Genomic DNA, 23,508 nt, shown 5'->3' with positions numbered 1-23,508 from the left:
TTAGAGACCTGGAAGCAGCTTTTCAGTGGGGCAGGTGCCTCGGAGAATTCCTGGAACGCCCCACTGGAGCGACAAGGGCTGCAAAGCAGCCAAGAAGCCACGAGCCAACTCCCCACTCCTCCACAGGCCCCTATGTCTCCATCATCCACCGCACCATCCAAGGTCCCCAGGTGGGGTTGGCGGCTCCTGCAGAGCACAGCCAGGGCAAGGTGGGAAGAGAGGAAAGCAAAACAGGACCCATCAGTGCTCCACCCACAGCGGCACCTAAAGCCACTGAATAAAAGAGACTAACCAAGCGGCAGACACGTAGGAAATGCTCCGTGATCCGCACATCTGCTTCTCCCTATTTTCCTGGTCTGGGGGATGAGAGGCGGGCAGGGGGAACAGGGTGCTGCAGGGTGAAGGGCTCTAGATTTAGGGTTTTTCTCAAACTCTGACCCAACGAGCTGTGTGACCTTGAGCAAGTCACGTCAGTCCTCAGGACCTTGCTTTGCTCCCTTTAAAATGGGTACCTGGTGAATGAGGAGCTATTGGATTGCTTTCCCCTAAAGGATGAGGCAAACAACTCAGCCAACGGGGTAACTGCCATGGGTGCAGGAAAGCACAATGGGTTCACAGCCGGCACTGTGTTCCAGCCGTGGTCCTTCCATGGAAAACCAACAATAACAACGCCATTGGCGGCGACAACTCATCTTTATTGAAGATGTACTAGGCACCAGGCCCCCGAAAAACACTTTTCCTTCATTCTGTTGTTCAGTCCTCACAAGGGCTCTTTAAGGCAGATTCTGTCATTATTCCCATTTTGCAGTTGGGAAAATTGATGCCCACAGAGAAATCGATCTACCTGGGATGGTAGACGGGTCAGTAGGGGAGCCAGGATCTGAACCCAGGCTGTCAGGATCCAGAGTCCACCTGCTTTCCTACTAAACTCTACTGAACCTGGAAGTCTGTGTTTCCATAGTTAGGAAAGATGGAAGGATCTAGAACGGTAACGAAAATAATCAATCATTTTTCTAGACTGAGGACTCAGCCTGGAAAGACCACAGTTGGAGGATGCACAAATTCAAAGTCTACTAAATTATTCTCAGGACACATCCCAGGAGCTTGGTTGAAACAGAGAGGTAGATTAGGTGCCCTGGAGACAGCCCAGCCTTGAAGCTGGACAACCTGGATTCTAGTCCAGTGCCCCGGGCACCAGCCGCCTCAGCTGGGAGCAGGCAGCTGCGCTGGAGTCCATTTTCTCACCCGTCAAGCCCGCCAGAATACTTCTGCCCTCTCCACCTCACAGCCTGGCCCCGCTTAGCAGTCCCATCAATGTCCACGGTCTCCACATGCCAGATTTTAAAAGATTCTGTCTCTCATACATTAATTAGTTTCTCCATTAACAAAATAAGGAAGCGTTTGTAAAACTGTTGGAGTTTCCGATCAAAACAAGGTGACCATTGTTATCCCAGTCCAGCCCAGAGCAAAACCAAAACAACCCCTCCCCCCACCGCCCCATGATATTTTTAGGCAGCCAGTGCCACCGTATCCTGGGTACCGTACAATTTCCACTGGTTTCTGGAAATACCGACTCCCCTTCTGTGGACTTTAAGGAAAACACTGGTCTAAACAATTTCTGAGGTCTCTTCCCACACCAGGTTCAACAATTCTACAAAACCGACGCTGCCTGTAAGGGGGCTTTGCTAATGGCGAATGCGTAACGGCTGTTCTTGTTTTGTTCGCTCGATGTTGGAGATTCAGAAAGAAGGAGGACCGGGTGGAGCCCGAAGGAGGTCATCTGAGGACACACGTTGGGCAGGCCTTGCCCACTTCACACCGAGGGTGGAAAACACACGAAACTTGCTGGGCCCGAGACACTGTACCCGCTAAAAATATAAACAAGTTCAAGAAGGGTTTAGATGAACTCACGGAGGAGTGAGCCCCAGTGAGGGGGATTAGAAATGTTCAGGTTCGGTCCTACGCGCCCGCAGTTTCTCTGTTTCCTGTTAGCAACGCAATGCTTGGCTGGGCAGGGCTCAGATGGTCCCGACAGCAAAGCTGCCATTCTCGTGCCAGGAGATAAAAAAGAAGGAAGGAAAACAAACAAAAGAAATGAGGGTATCTGATCGTTTCCTGCTTCGACATTTAACTTGTATAATCAGAAGAAAAAAAAATCTATTGGAGGAAATTTAGCAATAAAGGGGGAAAAATAATCATCTCTGATTCCACGTCTAAGGATTAACTATGTTAACATTTTCCTGTATTTCCACCTGCATGTGAGTGTTCTTTTTTAAATAAAAACTATATAGACAGTATGTACCCTGCATTCTTCATTTAACATTTTTTGTCTTATCACCTTACTAAATAGACTTGCTGAATGACGTAAGGGTTCCCACTCCTTATTTAACCGTTAATTTATGTAATCATTGAAATATTTTACCCTTCACCTCTTGTTGGACATCGTTTTCCTTTTCTCAATTTTCGGCTGTATAAATAACGCTTGGATAGACAGGCTTGGTTCCTTCTTTTCGGAGGGATGACAATAAATCTCCAAATCTCAGAGCATACCATTTAATAAGCTTCTCTTAGGTAGACAAAGGGCATGTGAGGGACGGGCGCAGGAGGAAGGCTCGACAAGGCTCCTGCAGCTTGCTACACCACCATTTTAAAGGCTCGCACCGGGCGCACGTGGGTACCCCACCATCCTATGCGTTCCCCACCTTCCCCATAGCTAGTTATTTATGCTGAGAACTCTTCCCTTGGTCCCTGCAAACTGAGCACCTGGAGAGCTGAAGGGACGTGCAGCCACGGGCCGAAACACACCAGGACGTGGCCCTTACTAGAAACGCAAATCTCTCCTCTGACGAACCCCAAACATGAGCTCATCAGTGCCCTCCCCTCCTTCCCACAGGCTGCCCCTCAAGGCGGGTGGCCTCTGTTTCCATTTTACCTGAATGAGCTGAAAGGGAGTTGGCTGGGCTGTGGATCAGTAATCTGAGAAAGAAAGGGTCTGTCTGAAATGGAATTGTCTCCCCGGTGTTTCAATTTTACCCAATAAGAGGAAGTCAGCTCCTTTCTTCCCAGCCTTAACTCTACTAAAAGCCATTAAGCACCGCCAGAGACAGGAGACATTCATCTGTTGGCAAGTGTGAAAGCTGCATTCTGTACCTCCAGCAGGGATGGAAATTAAGCTGTTTACTTGGTGGCCACCCCAAGGGGCTGAAATGAAGCTCTAATGTGACAGCACTTCTGAAATGCGTTTTTTTTTGAAATCTCAAATTCTTGTCCTCCGTTCCCCACCTGTAAATCCACTGGGACTGTGCAAAATTAATTTGGCTGAATTACTCCCTGAGCAGCTCTGACCACCAAATGCAAATGGGGTGACCAGTAGGTGACCTCGCTAAACTGGTTCTTATTGTGGAAAGAAGGGTGGGCATCTGGAGGATGCGGGGGCTGCAGCAGGGCTGGCTTATTCAATAAGTGAGATCAGAGAGAGGGCTGCCACAGCTGCTCAGGTGGGCTTCCTTTGGTTCTGTGAGACTCAAAAGGCAACACGATAAAGTCCCTCGATCTGGCGTGTTCAGATGCTCCCTGTCTAGAGCGACGGACCCACTTCCTCAGCATCGACAGAGCTCCCTCCATCATCTGTCTGCGCCATTCCTTTGGCCAGTCTGGGGCCACTGCTCCTTCAAAGCACCACTCCCAATTTAACTTTTATAGCCGGAAAACCTGTCAAGATGAATTCCATCGGGGCCATTGATTTTGTATCCTTTTGGTTCTCTTAAAATTCGGAGCCCTCACCTCCTGGACCTCTGGCTTTGCAACTGTTGTCACATGACTTCGCTTGTAGATTTGGTCTCCATGCTCAAGTTCCTCGGCACTAGAAGGTGGAACCAGTCTTTTAGGTTTGGTTCCTGCCATACTGAATTTTTGTGTGCCCCCAAAATTTATATGGTAACTCCTAAGGCATAACGTGATGGTATTAGGACTCGGGGCCTTTGGCAGGTGATTAGGTCATGAGGCAGGAGCCCTCATGAATGGAATTAGAACCTTTATACAAGAGACCCCACATGGCCCCTTCCGCCACATGAGGATGCAGCGAAAAGACGGTCATCTGTGAACCGGGAAGCGGGCTCTCACCAGACACCGAATCTGCCATCCCCTTGATCTTGGACTTCCAGCCTCCAGAATGGCGAGGAATAACATTTCTGTTGTTTATAAGACCCCCAGGCTATGGCAGCCCAATGGCCAACAGAGCTCAAGAAGACAGACTTTCTTGCCCAGCTCCTAGAATGAGGAGGGAGAGTTTTCATATTATCCTTACTTTCTCCCTAATTTCTATGACTTTATATACGTGCATATCCTTATAACAAGAATATAAGCACATTAAATAAATTTTGGTAAGTATAAAAAAACAATCATAGTCCATCACCCAACTCTAATCACAGTTAGGTTTTTGAAGCTCTTTAATGAGAGTAAAAGCTAACAGGTCTTGTGTACATGCAAATTTCGCAGAGTCAAACAAATTAGCTTGGATTTGCAGATGTGGGGTTAAAATGTATTCTAAGATGCCCTCAGTAGTGCAGTGTAGTTGCGATGAAGAGGACGAACTCTGTCTGGGTTGAATCCTGCCTTAGCCACTGATCAGCTGTGTGACTTTGGGCAAGTTATCTAACCTCTCTGACTTTGGGCATATCTGGATTCCTTAAAAAAAAGTTACTCTACTACAGATACACTTCATATATTCCTTTGTGTACCTACTGTCCAACGCAAGCATCTACCCTTATTATTACACAGTCCTTATATGGCCACCGTGAAAATAGTTGTGTAATCGCCATTCAATCACCGGCTCAGAGTTAAGGAAACGTTTTCTAACTTTTTGCTGAAATGCAATGTTTTAATAACTCTTTAAAAAAAAGATCAATACTCTCAATTTGTAGGATAAATGAATAATTATCTGCCATCTCCTAGATACTCTAAAAGAAGAGCGAGCCCAGAAGACCCTGGTGGAGCCTAAACCCACTGCGCTTTGGTTATGCTCCCAATGAGAACAGCCCGTCATTAGCCTTCCAGAAGCCCATTCACATACATGATCCACCATCCGGTGAAGGGGGGTAGCAGCTGAGGCGGCAGCCCCCTCCTCTGACCCTGCAGTGCAGCCCAGCCCCACGTCCGCCGGGGCGGCCTCAGCACGTCCCCTACAGTCCACGTCCCCAGGGTTATCCCACTGCAGTGTGAGACGGGCTCTCCCGTCAAAGGAGGTGCGTTATGGGATGGCATCTCCCAAAATTCCTGTAGCTGGACACAGGTGGAGACGTGCCGGGGTCACGCCGTCCCTGTCTTCCTAGGTCTTGCTTTCTCTTCTGGTCAGAACTCTCACCCTCACTCCACATGGCGACGCAGGCTGAGCGGGTCTGAGGACACACTGTCCCTTCCCGTCCCTCCTGGGGGGGGGGTGTGTACGTGTGCACGGACTTGTGTGTGTGTCTTCTCTCTCTCTCCCTCACACACGCACATAATATACAGGCATCCTTGCTCTCTCTCTCCAGTTCCTGAAAACAGCTATTTCTGTTTCGTTCCTCTCTTGAGCCCCACGTCTGTGCTTCTGCCCTTAGATCAAAGCTGCTCTCCCCACAGACATTGGGGCACAGTTCACAGAGATCCATGTGTTCCACACACGCTACACCTCACTCTGCTCTCTCGACCAGAACCTTCTGGGGGCCCCCAGTGCTCCTGTGCTCCAGCTCTTTTCTCCCTCATTTTGTCTCTGTTCATAATACTTTCCAGGGGGCTGTTGGCTGATACTACTATTTCTTAATCATTTACTTGTGGATTCTCTCCTTTTTTCTAATGATTTTTTTTTTTTTTTTTTGGTGAGGAAGATTGGGCCTGAGCTAACACCTGTGCCAATCTTCCTCTATTTGGTATGTGGGATGCCACCACTGCGTGGCTTGACAAATGGTGTGTAGGTTTGCGACAGGGATCCAAATCTGTGAACCCCGGGCTGAAGTGGAGTGTGTGAACCTAATCACTACACCACCTAGCCGGCCCCTAAAGATCCTGATTCTGATGTCAGATTGGGTAACGTTGGGCCACTTACTTAATCTCTTGAGCCTTGGTTTTCTCATTTGCAAAACAGGGACATATTAGTACTAACTTGCTTCACAGAGCTGTTGTGAGGATTAAATGAGATAATCTAAGTAGAGCCCACGGCACAGTGCTTGGTACAGAGAAAGCATACAAATGTTATCAGCATTAATTATATTAATTACTAACAACCCTCTGTTATTCTAAAAAGCCTAAGGTTCTCCCTTGGCTTGTTGTTTTCTAAGTTCCTTCATCTCAGGCTTTCTAATCTCCCCAGAGGAATCCTGTCCAACCCCCACTCTATCTCCTGGTTAACTTTTCTTTTCTGTGGACTTGTAAAAATAACAAATGTGGATTAAAAGTCAGGGGGTCTGAATTCTACTCTCACGGAGCAGTAAAAATGGCTTGTGACCCTGGGCCAGTAATAGCCTTCCTGGATTCCATCTCCCTCACCTGAAAAATGAAAAGGTTGGTCTGGAAGAGCATTTCCCCAAGCATGTTCCAGAAGCTTCCACCACACTCATCCCCTACACACAGCCCCCTTGGCCAGAGCAGTGTCACAAATGCCTGACCTGGCACCCATCCATGAACTCCACCTCTGTTAGCTCGTTGTCAAGATTTGGATCCTGTCTACACTGCCTGGCGCCTCAGCAGACTGTTACAGGGCTGACCCGGGCTCTCTCATAAAGAGAGGTTTTGAATTGGCGTAAAATCTCAGCCCGGCAAGGAAGGAAAATGAACTGCCAGCTCTGCTGAAAAACTAGGACGAGGTTCTCTTTAGCAAGTCTCCAGGTACTGCTCAGGCAATCACTGGGTATCAGGAGCCTTGCAATATGCCCCCGCCTGGGACAAAGCCTCCTGATTAAGCTGGCTGCCAGGCCCAGGGCATTTGAGGCAGGAAGGGGGAATTTTACAACTGCACAATTACTAGTAGTTTGGAAAAACCTTTTGAAACACCATGCCAATCATTTAATTCATTTTCCAAGTCCTTTTTTAATGCAAAATATGCTAATATGTTGTTGGAGGGTCCAGCAGAGAAACCTGCTAGAAACTGGGGGCCTCTCTTGCTTGGAGGTTGCGCCCAGGGCTGCTGGGAATGGGGCACTGGGAGAATAATGGCCCATTTTCCCTCCAGCGAAGAAAAGCCGGCCCATGCCACTGGGCTCAAGTGTTTCTTTGTCCTCCCTTCAGCTGCAGAAGGTGCGATCACCCTCAGAGTCCCAGATTTGGGGCATAATGGACCTCTTTTCTGTGCAGAGCCCAAGTTCTGCCCCTGGTAAGTAAGACGTGTCCTTGAGTTGTCTGCTAGCTCCTGCTGGTGAGTAGGGGATGACGAAGGAGGGGATAAAGAAAGGGTGAGAAAAATTTATGGCTTGAAGGAATAAATTAATTTAGGCCCAAGGAGCTGGTGGAGCGCCGTGGTCTTTGACAAATGGCCCAGCCCAGCCAGACTCCGTTTCTCTTACAAGGGAGGAGGATAAATTACAGACCAGAGGTCTCTCTGAGAGGTTTTACGTGAATCAGCCTCTTCACCAAATATGACACCCATTTTGCCAACATCCGTGGACTTCTTGTTCCTACTTCATAACTGATTCCATAATGTCATTGAAAGTTGCAGTTTCCGCTTATTTAGCAAGCACATACTACTGGGTGCTACTTTGCATATTCAGCACTCTGCTATCCTGGTTGGGGTAGGGGTGGGTACACAGGAGGACAACACATGCATCTAGGCCTTTATAGCTATCATTAATTGAGCACCTACTATCTTCCAGGGACAATATACACCTTGACTGCAGTGGGAGAAACGTAAGCACAGGCATAAAGGAAGTGAGGTACCATGATGGCACACCCCCCACCATCAGAGTGGGAAGCTAGACCGTAATCTTCTGAGTCTCTGGCCCAAGTCTTGCAAGCAGGTGGCTGGGGCTTGCTTTGGCCCTCAGACATGTTTTCTTTGACCTATACAAAGCTTTAAACATTTTGGAAATGTCTAATAAAAATCAAAATTTCCAACTTTTCTTGAAAAAATTAAAAAGGGCTCCCTAACATCACTGAGTTCATATTCCCGCATGAGAACAACCGATCGGAGCTCAGTGGCAAGTGTCCCTTTTAGACTGGGCAGGGGCTCTCTAATTTGTCAAAGTCACCACCACTCCCTATTACCTACCCCTGGCTAGCGTCCCTCATTCCACTCACCTGCCTGACCTCTGTATGCATTTGGGTTTGCAAGCTTGTCCCTTACTTTGCAAATGAGGAATCTGAGGCCCAGAGAGGTTAAGAGAGAGTAGACAAGTACAGATTTGAACCCAGGTCTCTGCTGGACATCTGTGTCTGTGCTGATTTTACTATACCACACTGTGTGTCACTGGAGGCAACCTGGGGGTACACAGTACATTAAATATAGGAGGACTGTGATAACTACCTGATGGATGGATGGGTGAGCAAATGAATGAACGGATGGACCAGCAAATGCACGCAGATGCCATAGGGCATGCAGGGGCCATCGTGGGCAGAAAGGCTGGAGGAAGCTTTGCAAAGCGGATGGAACAAGAGCAGACCCGAAAGAGCTCAGGGAAGAAGTAAAGGGCTCTTGGCTGACTTGAGGACCTGGACCCCCATTTATTCAGTTTTGTTTATTTGTGACTTTTAAAATGTACTTTTTATTGTAAGATGGAACACGGATACAGAAAAACACATAAACATACAAGTTGTTTTCAACTGTTTATGATTTTTTGGGTCCTGTTTTTCTTCCCAAAAGCCATCAAAGCTCCTTCAAAATAGGGTTTTTGCTCCTTTTTCAATCTGCACTTAAAGCAGAGTCAGACACCGACCTGCCTCTTCCAGCCTCATACGGTGCCGTGGAAACACTGGGGGGTTCAAGGTCCAACTTGGACACATAGGGAAGGCAGTTGACACTCTCTGGACCTCAGATGGGGAGGCCAGACCAGATCTCTCAGAGCTGCCAATGCTCCAATACTCTAGGATTCCGTGAGGCTAAGAATGGCTGGAGAGCACAGAAGGAACCTGCTAGGATGTCGGTGAAGGAGGGTCGGTGATGCAATCACTTACTGGCTCAGGCCAGAAGCAAGACTGTCTTCGTGGCTACATGAGAACCAGAAACCAGGTGGCAGAATCTGCCATAGGTCCCTCCAGGGAACAGGATGTGGTTGAAAAGGGAACTTAGAGGCCATGGACTCGGAACCCCTGGTTGACAATTCAGTACAAGGGAGCTGGGATGAGGGATGTGACTTGCCCAAGGTCCAATCCTGAGTATTAAACCACATCCTGGAGGCTTTTCATTCGGCCTTTATTCCAAGCAGAGATTCTTGAAAGGGCCAGAGGCCTGGGGTGTGGATGGAAGGCTTCTTGGACCAGGCCTCCCAGTCATGAAAGGGCATAAATTTAAACTTTTCACAGTCTGTGGAAGACAGGACGTAGGTGGCAGTCTGAATTTGGGACTATAACACCTGTAGAGGACCCTGAATTCATATATTTTAAATATAAATCTTGTGATAAGCTAGTGCACAGTCTGTTTCTATTGCATAGTATTTTGGATGTCAAAAGAGTTAACTTGCTGATCTAAACATTTCACAGATCCACAATTTCTGTAATCAGTTTTAGTATTTCTTCATATTTTAAGACACCAGGAGACTAAAAATGTGGAAGTGGCCGGGGTCTCACCTGAGCTCTGCAGGCCCCATCCCAAGGCAGAGCTCCAGCCCCAGGACCTGGGGGGAGGCCCCCCGCAGTTCAAGGAATGGAGCTTGGAGAGGGCGCAGTGAAAAGGGATGGAGCACTTCTCTCTCAGCGGAGGCGACTGACACTTCCTGCATGCTTACTAAGTGCCAGGAACGTGCTAACGTTTGGGCAGAGAGATGACCAGGCCCTACCCATAACGAAGTCACGGGCTGGCCAGGCAGCCAGATAGTGAACGAGCTCTAAGGTGATGTGACAAGTACCAAGAATGAGAGGTGAAGAAAGTGCTGGGGCACACTGCGGGAGAATGTGTGTTTGCCTGGGGTGTACCAAGAGGCAGAGGGTGTGATGGGAGGCGTGGCACTCAGAATAACCCCCCCTCCAAGGATATCGATGCCCTAATCCCCAGTACCTGTGAATATGTTACCTTACATGGCAAAAGGGACTTTGTGGATGGGACTCAGTTAAGGATGTTGAGACGGGGAGATTACTCTGGTTTATTCGGATGGACCCAGTGCAATCACAACAGTCCTTAAAGTGAAAGCGGGAGGAAGGAGGGTCAGAGAGATGCAGCTTGAGACTCCACTGTCCATCACTGGCTTTGAAGACGGAGGAAGGGATCATGAGCAAAGGAAGACAGGCAGCTTCCAGAAGCTGGAAAAAGCAAGGAAATGCATTCTCCCTGGGAGCCTCCAGAAGGAACAGCACTGCCGACACCTTGATTTTAGCTCAGTAAGACCCATTTCAGACTTCCAGTCTCCAGAACCATCAGATGACAAATGTGTGTTGTTTTAAGCCACTAAGTTTGTGGCAATTTGTTACAGCAGCCCTAGAAAACGAATACAGGAGGAGGACAACTCAAGTAAGAGAAGGAGCCTGGGGGACCAGCCCTGAATTGGTACCAGCTGCTCTCTGGGAGCCTCTATTTCTCCCTTCGAAAAACAAAAGCACTACGCTAGATGGTCTCTAACATCCTTCCGGTTCTGACCCTTGGCGTTTTTATGGAAGCGAGGAACAGCCACAGGACTATGACGGCCAGTAACTTGTTCCAAGGGTTGGCAGAAAACAGCATGTCCCGGAGCATGTTTGGTGGAATTTAAGTTCTATGGCTGCTGATGAGGGGTAGTTAGAAAAGAGGGCTATTCACACAGCAAATCATTATTGAGCACTTACCAGGCAGTGTTCTGGGCACTGGGGAGTCAGTGGTGAACAGGACAGATAACGTCCTGCGCTCACAGAGCTCAGATGAGAGGAGCGAGCCAATGCACTGGGAACTAATGGGCAAGCCAATTTCCATTGGTGATTAGCCCATGAAAGAAATGAAACCTGGTGATGAGATGGAGCGGGATGGGAGGCAGCGACCTCGGGACAGTGGTCAGGGGTGGCCTTCCAGGGTCAAATTAGACCTGGGTCTAAGTGATGGGATGAGCCAGGCACGTGAAGAAAAGGGGAAAGACATATGAAAACATATTGAACTAAACAAAAGCAAACAGAATTCTATATGGAGGAGTCCTGAGGGCTTGAATATATTAATTGGTTCCTGTGTTCATGTGACACGTTATTTTATTGAACCAGGCATGTTCCAGGCACGAGGGAGACAGTACAGAACAAAACAGACAAGGCCCCTCGTGTGTGCAGCATTGCTAGTGTGGGGGAGACAGACAGAACAAAAGTCAACAGATAAATATAAAATCGGGAAGTAAAAGGACGCTGAAGAAAAAAGAAGGTAAAGGGACAGACGGTGTCGACAGAGGGGGAAAAAGTGGTCCAGGAAGACCTCCCAGGGGTGTTGATATCTCAGCAGAGACCTAACACGCAGGCTAAATCCGTAAGCAGCCTTTCCCAAACTAACATGACAATGGAACCCCCTTTGTCACAGAGCATCTTGCGGGACACCTGCTCCTCAGAACATGCTTTGAGAAACGCTGGCATGGAGACAGCTGAAGCGTGAAGCTGGCATCTGCACCCTCCAACGGGACCGAGGTTGGCATGTCAGGACAGAGACTACGATTCTCATGAATGCAGAGTCAATCAGTTCACGGAGGATCCCGCCTGCAAATGCACGGCAGAAAATGGGAGTGACTGGAGAGGTCTCTGCTCGACTTCTGGATCAGTAAAGCCCTGTGCACGCTCTCCTGGGCTGCCCCGGATTCACACTCATTTCTGCTAGATTCACAAAGCTGGAGAATACCTTGAAGCCAGGATTAGGAGAGAGGCCTCTGCAGGCACCTGGAGATGCTAGTTTTTCAGGTGTCCAAGAGAGCAGAGTCTAACAAGAATCCTTCTCCTACAGTGTTACATTGTAAAGAACATGTACTAATTTTTAAAGTCTATTTGGGCAACAATGATCAATGTCTCCATTTCTGGGGATCTTTACCCAAGTCCTCCTTCAGTCTTGATAAAGAAATAAATTCCACACCCCAGGACCAGATATAAGATCTGGGGCCCAAACCAGGGGATACCCTACACTCACAGAAAGTGTGCACCCTGCAAGAGAGACGAATATTCTCTCCAAGGAGCCACGGGGTGCTGCCGTTCCTGCATGTCCTTTCCTGTCTAGAGAAGGCCGTCTGGACCCTCTCACAGCTGAAGTCAGACGAGGCATATTATGTATTCAAGTCCTGCCGCAGGAAGCCTTCCAGCACGGCATCCTGCCCGGGCTCCGCCGAAATGCCTCTCCGGGGAGCAGGCTCTGTGCTCCACAAGCCAGGCTCCGGGTCTGCCAGAGGACGGCTCCAGGAGCTGTGCCTTACCTGGCAGGTAGTGACGCCCCTCACCGGCCACAGTCCCTGGGCAAGAAGTCAAGGCAGACACATGGGAACAGTCTTCCCATGAGAGCGGCTGTCACTTCTGAGCCCCTGCTTCCCAGGAGCAGGGAGATGAGCACCGGACCAAGCCCACGTCTGGTTCCTCCGCTTGGATGCTCTCTCTGCTCCTTGTCACCTTCCTGTCACCTGTAGTCTTTTTCATCTCAGCTCAGTGTCACTTCCTCTGAAAAGCTGTCTTGAGTGGATCACATCCCACCATTTTGGGTTCTTATGGCCCATCATGCCTCTTTTATGATGGTTTCAAGTCCCAGGTCGGCCACTGACTGTCCCTTGACCAAATCTGATCACCTCCCTGGGCCTTAGTTACGGAAGGAAGGGGGTTGATAAGATGCTCTCCATGGTCCCTCCCAGTCCCAACCCTCTGGGACTTCCCTTCCTAAAACAGGAGCTACCATCACAGCCGCTACCCAAGCAGAGGTCTTGACCTTGGATGTGACTTTGGGAAAAGCCTCTTCCCTCTCTTTTATTTACTTGGCACTAAAATGACAGAAGGAGCTAGAGTATTGGTTTCTGAACTTTTTAAGGCAGGAAATCCATTTTAAAAAATACACTCTAATACCTAACAGAGGTGGGAGTGGAGCTGCTTTGTTTGAAACAGGAGCGAGGGTCTGGAAGGACCCTTTCTGTTTTGAGGCACCTCCCCCATTAGGGCTCCGGAAGCACAGTTTTAGAACCACTCCTTTAGACGGTTATTCCAAATCTAACGCGAGTCACGTTCGAATGTCCGCCCACTCACACCTCAGGTCCACTGGTGCCCGCATTCCAGGGGGTCCAAAGGTCTTCTTTTGAGGAGTGTCCAAGAGACACAAAAGTTTGCCTGCTTCTCCTTAATTTTTTTCATATGCTTGATTTCAAATGTCGCTCCAAAGGACACAAGAAATGAGAATTACAAAGGTAGGAGAGGAGAAAGCAATCAATTAACCCATTTCTAAGTCATTGCTATGACACAAAAGTGCTGAAACAAAGGACACAAGTGACCATGGCAGCTCTGTCCGCTCAGGGAGGAGGCACCGACGCCCAGGGCAGGTGTCCTGGCGCTCCAAACACCCCCAGGCACCTGTGTCCCATTGCGGTGCCCAACAGAGCTCCTGTAGTCCCTACCATGGAGAACTGGGCAGCAAATTGGGAGACCTGCCCGCTGGTCCCCAGAAGCACCTGCAGAACCAAGGACTTCAGGTCCCTGCAGAAGCAGCCTGTCCCACCCCCAGAATTCAGAATTCGCTGGAACATTCTCACCCATCCCTGTTACTCAGGTGTGAATGGCTGTGTGGCTTTCTACAGCCTGGGCTGCGCACTCCTTTATGTCTTTATTTTCTAGCCCCTTCTAAATTCATCTCCCTCCACAGGGTGAGCAAAACGTGCAGAGGTTTGCAGAGAAGGAGAGCGGGCCCCTGCCTCCTCGGTGTCAGGGAGACACAAAAACACCCCGAGAAATCCTCTGGGAGGAGGCTCAGCGGATGGGCCTTTGTGGGCATCTGGCTGTGGGTTTTGATTTGGAAGCTAGAACGGCTGACCTTTCGGAACCAGAGAGGAACCGTTTATATTCCGAGGGAGTGGATTTTTATTATTATTTTTTAAAGGCTCTAAAGCTCCTCTAAAACCAGCTCCTGGAGTTAGAGCTTCCTTTAGTTTTCCCTTAGTGCTTATTTGGCTTATAAAACTGCATTAAATCAGGAGTCATTCTAACCCCAGATACATCCCACTCCTAGCCCCACCGTCTGGGGCCGCTTCTCTATCAATCCCAAGACAGCAGCTAAACCTACTGAGCGATCCAGCATCTCCCTTCCTCCCCACTCCCCGCCCCTTTGTCCTGTTCTGCCCTCCCGAATTTAAACTGTCAACCCTCCAGTGAGAGACACAGCAAGCTGGAAGGGGAGGGAGGTGATGCTATTTATAATTCAGCAGAGTTCGCCCTCAGAACACGGCCATTTTTTCCAGGCCGCCTGCCAGAGCCCACATTCCCCAGGCTCCATATATGGCTAGGCCTCCCCACAGACCCCTGTGGCCACAGCCTCGCCTCTGAAGGGACCAAAGGCAGCCTGGCAAGTCAGGAAGGTAAGGCCGGATCTGCTCATCCAGGGCCGGGGAGGATGCCAAAGCAGCCGACAGCCTGGCCTCCCCTGCGGGGTGCTCTGAGACAGGGGAGGAGAGAGTAAGGGACCCAGGGGTACTTGCCGCACAGGAGCCTGGAGAGCAGCCGGCTTCCCCCCAGGGCTTGAATAAGAATGGCGAGGAAAGAACGTATTCCTGCTATGAAACATTAGGTCACCCCTTCTTTTTGCCAAGTGGTTTTCAATTGTTTCCATCGCGATGTGACTGAGATCATGGCGGCCTCGCCAGCCCCCGAGGGCTCCAAAAGCTGGATTTACGGACGCAGCCTTTAGAGAGGCGGATACGAGGGGAAGCCCAGGGCGGGTGGGCAAGCCAAGGCAAGGGAGCGGGCTTTGCCAAGCAGATGCTTTCTGCAGGCTTCAGCTTTGATTAGCATATATTAAGTTCATGGAAGGAGAAAGGTGTGGGCCCCTCGTGGGCATCTGGACGTAAACTACCCCACTGCCTTCTGGAGGCCAAGCACAGAGGCAAAGGGAAGGGCCTGACCAGCTAGGATGTCACTTTGGCTCTTCTCATCTTTGTCCTTTCCATGCTGCCCGCCCTGGGGCCAAACTGGGGCCAAGAACGGCGCCATCTCTATGGAGCAGGAGAGCCGGAAGTCCTCCTCCACGTTCATGTGGGCAATTTCACTTCGGTTTCTTGGACGGTATCTCCAAAACCTCAAGAATGGTCGGCAGTGGACACAGCTGTGTCAAATCAAGCTCAAGTCCTTCCTCTAAAGAGCGTTCTACAGCTATCTGGATATCTCTTCCTTGGGATGGAGAACATCTGGTATAATTATTTATTATTATTAATAATATTAAGAGTAACAGTTTGGCTTTATTGAGCGCTTACTCAATGCCAACCGTTTAACATATAGCCTCTCATTTAATCCTCACGACGACCCTGAGAGATGGGTGTTATTTTCTGGTGAGGAAACTGGGTTGCAGAGGGGTTCAGCAGCAGGTGCACGCTTACCCTGCAGGTAAGTAGTGGACCCTAAGTCCTCATTTCCAACCTCTGCTGTCGACACTGGTTCCCATCACTCACACCTGCGGTCTTCCTTGTTACTTTCTATCCTTGCAGGTGGCGGGCACGTTTTAAACATCTTGTCTCCTCTTCTCCACAGAGCATCTAGAACAAACTAGACCCACAGAAACCCTTCACTCATGCTGTGGTCCTTTGGCCAAGGGCACCTTCTACCTGTGAGCTGTCTTTAGCGTGGGACCAATTCCTGTTTCTCTTTTGACTTTGTGGCCTCTGTAACCCTCCCTGAGCGGCCACGATCCTGTATCCGTGGAGGTCCCAGACCGTGCCCCTACTGCTACTTGTCTGCCTGTGACAAATATGGGACTGGCACTTCGGTAGGGAAAAGCAGCAGCAGGAGTTGATCAATTCCTAAGCAACGAAGATCCTGTTTTCATGCAAACGTCCTCAGCATTAAAACAAAAACAAATTCCTCCCAGGGCGCGTCCTGGATGCCAAGTCTCGTTGCAAGACACATTTTTAAGCGAAGTTTTGCGCCTGCGTGAGAGACTAACAGACTGGGAGGAGAGCTGTGTGCCAAGTGCCGTCTCGAAATGCTCTCATTTAAACCTTACAGCCGCCCCGCCAGCTAGGCACAGTCGGATCCCGATTTGACAGACAGGGACACAGGCAGACAGAAATGAGGGAACGTGTCAGTGTCAATCAGCTGGGAAATGGCAGCAAGGGGACGTGACCGAGTCTGATTGAGGCTATGTTGTTTCTGACACAGACACAGGTATCAACTGCCACTGTGTTCACCCACAGAGGCCAGGGGTACGACCACGGACATTTCAGATGACAATAAGCGAAATCTTCTTTTTTTCTGAATGTACCTTTTGTACTTTTCCCATCACCAAATAAAAAGAAAGAAGGATGGTGCCTGGGTACCAATTCTCTCCTTACAATAAACTGGTCCTGGGGGTGAATCTAGATGAAATGTCAGGATTAATGACTAACCGCTGTTTAGCCTGTGACACCTACAAAGTGCTCAGGAGCACTACGTGGCTCTAGCCATGCTCCCGGCTTCCTTGCCTTTGAGGCCAACAGCAAATAAAGAGAGGGTGACCATGAGAGGTGTTAGGAGGAGACGCAGGACCCTTAGGTGGAATGGCAACAGGTGCCCTGCGTTCTGAAGAGGTGGAGATCACCAAGGGCTTCCTGGAGGAGGAAGATATTCTGATTCAACTCAGGGATCCCATAACAGACAGCTTTTGCCTGATCCTACAGGAGCTGGGTGCCCACCAACATCAGCACCACTGGAACATCACCAGGGTGATTGGGCCTGCCCAATGGTTATGGAAAGTGTCCACAGCACATCTAGCCTCCAGCTGGCTACAGCTTGAGGCTCACAGGTGCCCAAAGGCAACCCGAGTTGGTGGGTTAGGGGCAGGCCATGTGATTCACTTTGGGCAAATGACCAGTAATACCAGGACTGTGGCATTGAGTGCTGCAGGATCATCTGGTACTGCCCCCCTACTGCTGATGCTTTGCCCAAGGCTCATGGTCCAGCCAAGACTCTAGCTCAAACCTCTTTCCTCCTGCTCTCTGAAACCCTCTGCACAGCCCCCTTTTCTCACACTGAGGTGTTCACTGGCTTCAGCAAGTTCCCAGAATCACCCACTGGGCTCGAGACTGGGAGATAGAGAGAGCGTAACACCTGGCTGCAGCCTTCTCAAGCTGGCCTGAGAGTGATGCCAGGGCAGGGAGGAGCTCCCAGCACCTCTCCTCCTAGTGCCCAGTAACTGGGACCAGGCAAAGGTCTGGTGCTGGGAATGGTGACTAGGCAAGTGTGGCAGGAGAAAAGGGCCCACAAAGGGCCTTTGCTGAAGTTAAGAGTGACAAGAAGCAGCTAAGTAGAGTGGAAAGAGCATAGACTTTGTGTACAAAAGGCCCAGGCTGCATCTGACACTGTCACGGTGTCAGGGATCGAGAATGTTCCTCAGTATACATGGTCTCCTTTTCCTCTCACACATGCAACTGGACTACATTTCCCAGCCTTCCTTGCAGTTAGGAGTGGTCATGTGACTGCATTCTGGCCAATGGAATGTGAGCAGAAGTGATGTTGGTCAATTCTAGGTCTGGCCCCTAAATGTCATGGACCCTAGGGACTGTGCCTATTGTACTTAGTGGAGAAGCTGACCCTGCTTACTACAGTGCGTGGCCCACGATGCATGCAATAAATGATAACTATTATGGACATGTAAAAAATGCTGACAGGTAGACGGAGGCATGAAACAGCACCCAATGGTTCTGCAGCTCCTTTCATATACCTTGTTTCCTCCAACTCTCACATCCATAGTATGAGGTGGTTTTCACTTATCTTTTCTGATGAAAAAAAGTGAGGCTCAAGGAGATTGAATGTTATGCTCTAGAGGGGTCAGAACCCCTACATGGTGCCTTCCGTCAGGCACAATGCTACACACGCGTCTTACTTTATCACTTTTAATTTTCACAACCCTACAATGATGCAGGGATTCTTTTTTTATCCCCATTTTATGACTGAAACAAGAAACTGATGCTAAGGACAAGCGGCTGAGCGGAGAACTGAAACCACTTCTGGTGCCAAATCGAATGCTCGCTCCACTTCCTTGCCTTCCCGTCCACCAATAGCTGTGTCATGCGCACTGATAAATGGCAATGTCTGGGGAGGGTCAGACACCCCAACACCTCCTTTCATGGAACAGAGAAGAACCTGCTCAGGGCTGAAATCCAAACACATCACGCCAGATTAAACTGGTGCTTTCTCATTCTCCACCCAAATGTACTCCTTAGAAGGTCTAATTATAGTGACTTCTATTTTCTTGTAAATAATCACATCTGTCATAACTGATTTAACTGATCCAAGGCTCCCAATTGGCAGTCTTGGAGGCCTGAGCCAATGTGTCAATTATGCCAAGTAGGCTGTAAGCAAAAGTTGCATGAAATGGAAGAGAGAGAGAAAAAAAAATTAGTTGCAGGCATATAGATGGTGGGGACCAATATGTGCTTTCTCACAACACTAATATCAACACAAACTCCTAAACATGGCCAATGGGTGTCAATCCCTTGGCAAGCCAACTTACTAAAACAGACAAGGCAGCCAGGTCCCAGGGAGTAAAAACAATCTTTGTAGTGGAGATCCGATTCTAGAAACCGGTTTCTCTAATATATTTTGAGTCTAAGTAGATACCCTGAGGAATACGCCATGGCTCCCTATGCTCGTTTTCAGGAAGAAAGACAGGATGAAGGGCTCCCATGATTCAGGAATACAGTCTCAAGGGCTGTATCTTGAAAGTGGCTGTTCGGCCAGCATAGAGTAGTAGCCAGAATTTTGGCTCTGGATTTGAGTACAAGTCTCTCTCCACCTCACTTATCAGTGGTGTGACTGAGCAAATCATTTAACCTTCCCCAATTCATCCCAGCTTCTCATCTATAAAATGGTGACAACCTAGAACCCTCGTGAGACTGAAAGATACAATGACTGTGTGTGACAGCCTGTTGGAGAGTGTAGGCACAGCGTAAATGCTAATCATCATCATCATCGTTATCAGATCCGCAGATACTGAGTCCTGTCTTCAACCCATGGGGATGGCTTCTTTCTCTCCTCAAGTAACTCTCATGGAGACAGTCATACTTTAAGCCAGAGAGGGGATGAGAGGTGGAATCTGCTTGGGACTTCTTCCACAGGGAGGTGTTTGAAAGTCATCGTGCCAATTAAGCTCTGAAAATCCCTGTGTCTGAAGGGAGCTTTGAGAAAGAAGCATCTTCAAGGTAAGACCGTAGGAAAATGAAAGGCAGCTCTCATCTACTCTCCAGCTGCCCACAGGAAATGGACACATGCTTTTGGTGACCCAGATCCTACAGCTGGTGTAACCTCTTTTGGGTCTGGCCAACCTGTGTGTGAGCAGAGGGGTTAAGAGCCCAGACTTTGAAGCCAGATTGCCTGGGCTTGGAGTCCAGCTCAGCTCTTTACTTACGGTGTCACTGTGGGCAAGTTGTCTCAACTTTCTGTGCTTCAGTTTCCTCATCTATAAAATGAGGGTAGTAATGGTACCTGCCCCTTAGGGTGGTGGTGAGGAATAAATGAATGAACACATGTCAACAGCTTCCAACGGGACCAGGCACATCAGAAGCATCAGTTCATGTCAGAATTTACTCCATTGCTGGAATGGTCATATTACAGTCAAGGGCCTTCTTCCCTTGGCCAGTATCTGTTAACATGTGTGTTTAACATGTTAGCCATCTTCAGATTTTCCACACCAAACCCTTTACTAGGCAGGAAATTCTGTAGTCCACATAGAAGACCTGGCAGCAAAGCATAGTGTTAAGAACTCCACGATCTATATCTGAATCTTCAAGAGAGGCTGAGAGTCAGCTCCTTCAAAGGAAGTTCATTTCTGAGGCTGAGATGTAGGAGAAAGAGTTCTGGACAGAGAATCAGGGACCCAAGTCCTAGCCTAATGCCATTTTTCCCACTCTGTGGCCTTGGGCAAGTCACTCCCCATCACTGGGTATTAATTTTCTCAGTTGTAAAATAAAGGGGGCTTTTAGCCATAAACCTCAGTTTACTCATCTATAACAACAGATAATAGGAAGATCTATCATACAGATACTATGAGGTGTGAACCAAATAACGCATCACACGCTGAAATGGACGAGGTCCTGACCGTGCTCTAGAAGGCTTTCGGGCATCTGGCTCCTGTGTCTACTTGCCACTGATCTGCTGTACATATTGGTCTCCTTGCTTCTCTCATACCCCTGAGGCACACTCCTGCTCAAGGGCCTTTGCCCCAGCTTTGCCCCTCTGCCTGGAATGCTTTCCCCAAATAGCCCCATGGCTCACTCCCCACTTCCTTCAAGTCTTAAATTATTTTTTTCCAAAGCAACCATCACTTCCTAGTATAGTACATGATTTCCTTACTTATTATGATTATTGCTGATTATCTGTCTCTCCCAAGACCAAGAATGTAAGTACATGAGGGCAGGAATCTCTTTCTGGTTTGTTCCCCCAAGAGCCTGGAAGACTACCTGGCATATAATAGGTGATCAATAATTATTTGATGATTCACTGAATGAATGAATGAGTGAATGAAGGTGTGGAGAGCATGTTGGACACTAGGAAGGTGCTGACTGAATTTCTGGCAGCCTTCCTAAACATGAAGGGGGCATTCTCACGGCTCACATGTCTTCTTTCCATGAGGAAGGATCCTCACCTTGACCCCCTGGACCTGTTTCCAGCCCCCTTACTCCTCATCCCCTGGGAGCAAAGCACCTGGTTGGCAGGGGACACCCACTGCTCCATTTCTGGACTCAGTGAAGTTAATCTGCAAACCTCATAGATGCGGTCTCTTTGCCTGTTCTGTCTCCCCCTGATCAGGGGGCACCAAAGGCTCTGAGCATGTCTGTCTGCTTTGCAGACTCTCAGTTCCCTTGTTGGGCTTTCTACGGTGTGGAGCGCAGGGCAGGGAATGTTAAGAAAGACCTTCTAGACGGTGGATGAACATAAGTCATGCTCTCTAGCCTGGTTCCATAAGGAGCAAAGTGGATATTTTGATCTCTCTTTGACCTGTCCAACTCTTGTGTCTCTCTCAATTGGTCAGGAACCAAGTTCAAGTAACAGGGCTGTGCCATATACTGACCCCTAAAACCGACACCAAGAATTCCCAACTTTAACAAGTGAAGCCTCACATACCCTGGTTCCAGATTGTCTACAACCCTGGTCACTCTCCTTTGACAGATTAGTTTGTGGATGTCCCACTTTACACACAACATTCCGAACTGAGCACAATCCTGCAAGGAGGTTGGTGACCCACGGGAGAGGGGCTGTTCCTGGCTCACTCCCTCTGAACATCACTCTGCTATCAATGCTGTTTAAAGATATCTATGCATCCCTCCTCCCACTGCTGGTTCTTCTGGATCTGCAGTCCACAGATCACCCAGGATCTGTGATGCCTCAGGGCTCTGTCCCCTATTCCCGTGGAACTTGATGCTGTTGTGCAAGTCGCAGATTGGGCTCTTTCTTCTTGTCCGCTGAGACCTTCTAGGAAGCTGTCTCTATCATCCCACAAGTTCACTATCACTCCCAGCATCACGTTATCTCTGACCACAATGAAATGATAGCAACCGCTGACTGAATGTTTGCAAGGTCTCAGGCCAGGGGCCCGGCGTTCTCCCTGCCTCACCCCATTTAATCCTCAAAACAAGCCAATGAGGCAGGTGTTATTATCCCCCATTTTACAGATGAGGAAACTGAGGCTTTTGGAGGTGAAGCATCTTCATGTGTCATTGTAGCTCGGAAGCAGCAGTGTGAGCCCCAAAGCCCGCACACTGGATGGCTTCTAGCACTAGCACTGAGGTCTTCATTGAAGCCACAAATCAAAACGTGGACAGAATAGGGGTGAGCCCAGAGACCGCAGGCTCACCACCAGGAACCTCAGTCTAGCCGGTTCACTCAGATCCATCGACACCCTTTGGTGTGGCCATTTAACCCACAAACATCTCCAATGGTATCATCCAACGTTTCTCCATCGTGTTCCCAAGGAGCTCATGAGCAGCTCTCTCAAACCCCTTGATGAAAACGAGAGATTCCTGACTTGTGGCTTCTTCCTCACCTACCGGCTCTTAGGCCGTTAAAAAAAACGAAGTCAATCTGGCTCGACCTGCTCGTGGGTGAGCCCATGTTGGATCCTGATGACCACCATTCTTCTCTCTCTAAGCCCTGGCAAAACGGCCTGAGGAGCAGCCCAGGGAACCAGGAGGTTTAAGGCAGCTGAGACCGACAGTTGCTGAGTCCAGGTACAAAGTGAGACCTACAATAAGCCACGGTCCACCTTCTTCAGCAAGACAAATGCAGGGAGGGCAGAACGGCATAGGAGAAGGAAGCAAGACAATTCACGTGGCAAGAAGAGATCTGTCTCAAAGCCCCTGTCCCCCTTTCCACTGTAATTCTGGAGCATGAGGCTGCACTCAGCTGAAACAGCAACCCTGACCCCTCCCTGAAGCATCCAGAATAGTGACAGCAGGTTGTCAGGTACACAGAAACGAACAGCCTGCACTTATTAAGCTCTTACTATTTGCCAAACATTGCGCATGGTGCTGGATTTCCATGATCTCTTAAAACGCTTCAAAAATATTTTTAGCAAAGAAATACATGCTCACGATCAAGAAATCAAATACTACAGAGGCTCATAATGAAAACCACCAGCTTATAATAAAAACTATCTTCCCCAACACACTCCCCAAAGGCAACCTTTTCTAACTCTTTCTATTTCTAGGTCTTTTGGGGGTAACTTCTCTAAGTACAGGATTTCTTTTAACCTTAAAAAGACTGGATGATGTTGAGAGAATTATGACCTCTCTTTACAGATGATGAAATGATGGCACAACGCGGCCTCAGGTCACACAGAAGAAAAGGGGTGGAGCCAAGATTAAAGTCACATCAGCCTCACTCCAGGTCCTGCTCTCAAGCTTGAGGCTCCATGGCTGACATGTCTGGGGCCTAGTAAAGGGTGTGGCTCAGGTTACATCAGGCACATAGGCCCACGATGCTTCTGAGGTCATCTGTTGTATAAAATCGCTCATGGTGGAAATAACTAAATAACCTCATGGGATTACATACAAGTGAGCTTCCTCTTCTCCTGAGGGGTTTCTTTTCAACTCTTCTTTCTAGTCTCTTTGGGTTTGTCTTCCTCCAGCCATTTCATACATCTCTGTCCTTTCTGTTATGAAATAACTGCCAACAAGACTTCAGAGGGTGATGGGGTCGGCCTGGTGGTACAGCGGTTAAGTTCGCATGTTCCACTTCGGAGGCCTGGGGTTT

The 23,508-nt window shown here is 48.8% G+C and overlaps 1 protein-coding gene and 1 long non-coding RNA gene across 6 annotated transcripts in view; one reads left to right on the top strand and one right to left on the bottom strand.

Moving 5' to 3' along the window:
- ZHX2 (zinc fingers and homeoboxes 2) overlaps positions 1-23,508 on the bottom strand; it is a 153,070-nt gene that overhangs the window by 104,425 nt on the left and 25,137 nt on the right. The window lies entirely within an intron of this gene.
- Positions 14,430-16,587, top strand: LOC111775023 (uncharacterized). The gene is made up of 2 exons (XR_002810454.2): positions 14,430-15,476; positions 15,814-16,587. It is a non-coding gene; the product is annotated as an uncharacterized lncRNA (long non-coding RNA).

This window comes from Equus caballus, chromosome 9, assembly GCF_041296265.1.
Source record: "Equus caballus isolate H_3958 breed thoroughbred chromosome 9, TB-T2T, whole genome shotgun sequence".
In the NCBI taxonomy this organism is placed as follows: Eukaryota; Metazoa; Chordata; class Mammalia; order Perissodactyla; family Equidae; genus Equus; species Equus caballus.
Note: the sequence above shows the minus strand (reverse complement) of the source record. Positions and strands in the feature narration are given on the sequence as shown.